The following is a 6068-nucleotide window of genomic DNA, read 5'->3' on the forward strand; positions in this document are numbered from 1 at the left end:
TTCCCCAGCACTGCAGGTTCCTTCTCTGTTTGTTTTCTCTGTGTTAGAAAGAGGTGTAAGTTTCAGCTTCCTGAGATGTCTGCCATGGAGCTTAGGTGATTTTCTGTCTCCAGCCAGCAGACAGATCGAGCTTCAGGAAGTGGTTTTGTGGTGGCACAACCTGAAAGACAGAACCTGGGGAGAAGGATGCTCTGTACGTAGAATAATAGAATTGTAGAGTTGTAGAGTTGAAAGGGACCCAGAGGAACATCTACCGTATTTTTTCGCTCCATACGACACACTTTTTTCCTCCGAAAAAGTAAGGGGAAATGTGAGTGCGTCTTATGGAGTGAATGGCGCTGTACAAAGAGCAAGAGCTGTGCAGCGCCCCTTCAGCCAAGCGCCTCTCTTGGCTTCTGCCTTAGCCGTGCGCAGCCTCTTTGGGCAGGGGGAGCCTTCATCCTGCTGCCTGGGAGAGGCTGCGCACGGCTATCCCATAAGCCAGGACAGCAAGAGGGATTGCTGCTTTCACTGCACAGTGATCCCGTTTGCTGTTCTAGCTTATGGGATTCAGAATATTTTTTTTCTTGTTTTCCTCCTCCCAAAATTAGGTGCGCCTTATGGTCTGGTGCGTCTTATGGAGCGAAAAATACAGTAGTCCAAGCTCTAGAACAGGAGAAAACAAGTTTGCTCCATCTTCCCTGTAACAGCACTTTACATATTTGAAGATGACTAGCAAATATCCACTCTGTCTACACACACACACACACACACACACACACATGTATTTTCATGATTTTTTTTCTAAATCACAAATTGCTGTGGAAATATGGAATACTCATTTTTCAATTTTAAACCAAGAGCACCAAAACTGAGCAGTCCTTCCATCTCCTTCTCTTAAAAAAAAAAAATATTTTTAATCATTTCCAAAGGGGAAATTCTGTGAAAGGGGTACATGCAACTTTTTCCCATCTGCAACTTCTCAGCCATTTCTGATTGGGGCAGTCACAGAAGTTAATTTGTTAGAAAGGATGTGTAATGTAGCAAAAGCATGCCTCTATGAAGGGGTGTTGGCTCTCATTACAGAGACAAAATGAACTGTTGGCATGGCTTTGGAGGTGTGGAAGAAGAAGGATGCTACTTGTCTGTGGTTAGACATAAAAAAGTCCTAGTAGCAGCAAAGTGTGTCCTTTCCTAGCAATTTCCCTGTAATTTGATCAGAACATCCTCCTTCATTTCCTTAATTGAACATGGGTCGAAAACACACCTCTTCCCAAGGCAGTTCTCGCAAGCAGGGATGGGAGATGCAAAAGCTGGCTTTGAGAGTGAATCATAGAATTGTAGAGTTGGAAGTGATCCTGAGGATGATTTAGTCCAAAACATTGTGATGAAGGAATCAAATAGCATAGGTGGGGAAGAGAAAGAAACTAGATGCAAGGACTGGTAGGCTATATTTCATTATGATCGATTATGGGTCTTGTGGGATTTTCAGCTAGACTGCTCCAGAAACACAGGAGCTCATCTAATTCTGCCATGTTGGGGCGTGGGGAGGGAAATGGAAAACCTTAGTTAAAAAGAAGATTGGAGAGGGTTTCATTAAAGGTTTGCACAATGGTTGACTTTCATAGTGACATTGAAATCGGTTTCCTCCCCCTCTGCCGCAGGGTTTCCAGTTTATTTGTTGCTATTTATGATGGGTTCCCTTTTCTGCAAATGACCTCACTTCCTCCAGATTGTCTCATAAGGACTCGCACTTTCGTCTGTTGTACAGATGCTCCAACTTTCTCAAGGCACATGTGAATATGCCCACTGGCATCTTTTTGAAAGAAAGAATTCAGGCTGGTCTTTGAGTCATCTCTGGAAGGTTGTGGTTCTAGTCCTCCGCGGAGACAGAGCAGAGTGATCGATCCCCTAGAACACAAGTAAGTTTAGAAAATGTGGCTAGAATTCTTTTTTGGAAACGCTTAATATAGTGAAATAGTTAGAAATATGATTATTGGTAGACATGAATCCAGAAGTTGAAGCAACTCCCATATTAGGAAAATTACAATGTTTGGGGGCTTTTAAGTTTGTTTGTTTTTAGATGTAAACGGGGAATGATTAAGGTGTAGGAAATTTTGTGCAGTATGGAGAAAACGCTAGAGAGCAACTGTTCTCCTCTCTCATAATACTAGAACTCATAAGTGCTGGAGCCTGAGAAGATTTAGGGCAGATAACAAAAAGTATTTCTTCATGCTGCACGTAGTCAAGCCAAGAAATTTCCTAGCGCAAAATGTGGTGACGGCCACCAATTTGGGTAGCTTTAAAAGTGAACGAGACAAATGCACAGTAGATAAGGCTATGAATTTCTACAAGAATGTGGGGAAGCCTTGCCTGTTTAATGTGGTATCCTACTGCTTTAAATGTATGGTGTGAACGTGGCCTCAGGCATATGGAAAACCCAAACTGGGAAAACTCAAAGGCAGACCTTGCGCTGAGAAGGAATAATGGGGTTTGGGTTTATGAGGCACATCCGAATAAGCTGAGAGACCAGCTGAGTGTCTTTCCTGAACCAGTGTATTTTACCTTGTTGAGACATCTGCTCTCCATTCACAACACACAGCTGGGCCACCTCCTTGGTGCAATGCAAATCAGGGCCACTGAATTTATGAATAAATTAAGATCCAACCCAACATGAAGCGACAGCCAACACAACACAGCACTGCAATGCACAGTTAGAGTTGGGAACTGATACGCATTCTTTTTTATTATTATTACAAATAAAAAAGGAAACTCTAGACTGTTCTTGTGCTTTGGCAACAGCTTGAGCTGCAAAAACTTCAACATTGCATCACACATCAAGCTGCCGTTGAAAGATTTCACTGAAGGGGCTGACAAAACAGCAGTTTAACTACCAACCCACAAAAAAAGAAGTGGTATCTCCCGCTTACTTTAAGACACGCAGAGCTCACGCCTGCTTAGCTCATGCCTATTCCTTGATGGCCATGGAAGGATTTGTCCATTTCATCCCTCCGTTGTACTTGCCTGATGCTTTGCACTCCAACTCCCAACAGACCCAGCCCCTTGGCCAGTGGTAATGGATGATGGGGGTTGTGATCCTATGACATCCAGAGGGTACCACATTGACCATCCCTGATCTATCCACTGGGGAACCATTATAGTTCATACTATTCAGGAGACTGAGTGTGTTCCAAGAGAGAGGACAGTCATCTCTGAATGATACTTTTAGCATTAGAGACAGCTTTCCTCACTTAACGTTCTTATCTCATAATCTCACCCTTCTTTTGCAGAAGCTGAGATGACACCCATGAAGAAGGCTCTTGTCCTTGCAATCTATACCTTCTCCTTCCTGACAGGCTTGCCTTCCAATCTACTGGCTGGCTACGCATTCCTGAAGAAAGTGAGGCAGAAGCCAGTGCCCATCGACATCTTCTTGTGCAACTTGATCATCTCCGACCTTTTCCTGCTGTGCTTCCTGCCCTTTAAAATGGTGGAGGTTGCCAGTGACATGACTTGGCCTCTTCCTGACTTCCTTTGCCCACTCACCAACTTCTTTTTCTACAGCAGCATCTACCTCAGCACCCTTTTCCTCATGGCGGTCAGTGTGGAACGCTATCTCTGTGTTGCCTATCCGGTCAAGCACAAGCTGAACCGCAAGCCAACCTCGGCAAGAGCAGCCAGCATCTTCTTCTGGTTCCTGGCCTGCTCCCACTGTGCCAGCATTGTCTATGCTGTCGAATACCACAACAGGACCCCGTCAGACCTTAACATCACCACATGTTACTACAGCTTCTCCCCAGAGCAGCTCCGCATCCTTCTCCCTTTCCGGCTGGAGCTCTGCCTCCTCCTCTTCTGCCTGCCTCTCACCATCACCCTTTTCTGCTATGTCAATGTGATCTGCATCTTGAGCACCATGCCCAACATCCCTCCCCACAAAAAGAAACGGGCGGTGTGCCTGGCGGTGGCCACGTTGCTCAATTTCGCCATTGCTTTTGCACCATACAACATCTCCCACATTGTGGGCTTCATTAATAAGGAGAGTCCTTCCTGGAGAGTAGAGACTTTCTTCCTCACCTCCCTGAACACCACCTTGGACCCTATCATCTTCTTCTTCTCCTCCCACACCATCCGACGAACCTTCAGCAACTGCTGGTTCGGCATGTGTAGCAAGATCCAGGCTGTTGTGTCGCCCTGCTGTTTGTGTTGCTGCAAGACTCCTGAAGACAACAAAGCAGGAGCTGGACATGTAACTGCTTCAGATCTCCCCAGTGGACTGGCAGGGGCTCCCACCCCTACTCCTTTTACGACTCAGCAAAGATCTGGGTCATCAGATGACTGAGCAGTATGGAGCAAGCATGCCACACAAGGAAGCAAACCTGGTGCTTAAGCTCACAGGAAGCAGAGAACATTCAAATCCAAACAGTATCCCCATCCATAATCTGCCAGTTGTTCTAGTTTCCCAACGCAAGTTTTCCATCTGAAGCCATGAACTTACCATTTCAACCTGCATTTTGAACTGGAAATTAACATCACCTTAAAAATGGGGAAACTTGGTTGTTTCTGGATGGCAGGAATATCTCAGTTGTCGTCGTTTGCAAACATCAAGGATGAGACTGCATCTTCCAGTGATTTCCAGGTGTTCTACCTCCAGAGTAGGGATGGAGGGAAATTTGTTTTAAATGGATTTATAGGTGGATTTGGTAGTTCTGACCTGACTGAACTTTTCCTGTGTCAGACTGCCTCTTGCACTGAGAACTCACATGTCTGAGCTGCTTATGTGGTGTAGTTTTCTTTTTTAAAAAAAGCCTGGTTATATGCAAATAGAATGCAGGGGTACAGACATCAGTCTCTGCCAGTACATGGGAGAATTCTCTCCACCCACTGGCCACATTTGCCCCCACCTTGGGTTTACGGTCTAATACCTGCTGGTGGAAGGGACACAAGTGGTGCTGTGGGTTAAACCACAGAGCTAGGACTTGCCGATCAGAAGGTCGGCGGTTCAAATCCCCGCGACGGGGTGAGCTCCCGTTGCTCGGTCCCTGCTCCTGCCAACCTAGCAGTTCGAAAGCACGTCAAAGTGCAAGTAGATAAACAGGTACCACTCCAGTGGGAAGGTAAACGGCGTTTCCGTGCGCTGCTCGGGTTCGCCAGAAGCGGCTTAATCATGCTGGCCACATGACCCGGAACTTGTACGCCGGCTCCCTCAGCCAATAAAGCGAGATGAGTCCCGCAACCCCAGAGTTGGCCACGACTGGACCTAATGGTCAGGGGTCCCTTTACCTTTACTACCTGTTGGTGGGGCTGCCCAGATAAGGGCACTTATAGGCATATGGGCTGGGACCATCCACAATTGCATCCATAACTGGTAAGCTGATAGCTGACAACCCAAAGTTAGACAATAAATAGCACCCCAATTGTTCTCACCTTTGATTACATTCCTCCTGCTTTCAGCCCATCTGGCTATAATTCAGAGCTGGAAGGATGCCTTGGCTTTTACACAGGAGGTGTGGCATAAAAAGGGTCTGTACATTGTTTACTTGGAGAAGCTTAATCATGAACTCAAAATCACCAAGGGCCGAGAGATTTTGTGACCAAATGGTAGCCTTTTTTTATTTAAATGAATGTGACGGACCACCTTTTTCCAGCCAAGTATGATCTTATTTGGAAGAATCACGGAACTTATTTGGCCCTTTGTCTCCCCCCCATGCCCTTTGAACTCTTTTTCTTTTCTTTTCCTGCTTTCCCACCAGTATTAGTTACTGCTACCCTTATAATAATGTTGCTTTTTGATGATTAAATGTTTTATATTTTTGTATGGTTGTTTTAATGGTGTACCTTTCTTGTCTCTTTAATAAGTACCGTATAAGTTATACAGATAAAATTTTAAAGATACATGTAAGAAAAACCTGTATGAAATGTCAAGCCACAAGTGGCATTATATTTCTGCAATAGGGGTTTTCTAAATACAGTGGTACCTCGGGTTACATATACTTCAGGTTGCATAGGCTTCAGGTTACAGACTCCGTTAACCCGAAAGTAGTACCTTGGGTTATGAACTTTGCTTCAGGATGAGAACAGAAATCGTGCTC

At 45.2% G+C, this 6068-nt stretch overlaps 1 pseudogene across 1 annotated transcript; it reads left to right on the forward strand.

The window, feature by feature from the left end:
- The first annotated feature begins 1761 nt into the window (after window positions 1-1761).
- LOC307222517 (free fatty acid receptor 2 pseudogene) lies at window positions 1762-5028 on the forward strand (annotated as a pseudogene). The gene is made up of 2 exons (XR_013843853.1): window positions 1762-1901; window positions 3270-5028. The product of XR_013843853.1 is annotated as a free fatty acid receptor 2 pseudogene (transcript).
- Window positions 5029-6068: the final 1040 nt, after the last annotated feature.

This window comes from Podarcis cretensis, assembly GCF_951804945.1.
Source record: "Podarcis cretensis genome assembly, chromosome: 8".
Classification (NCBI taxonomy): domain Eukaryota; kingdom Metazoa; phylum Chordata; class Lepidosauria; order Squamata; family Lacertidae; genus Podarcis; species Podarcis cretensis.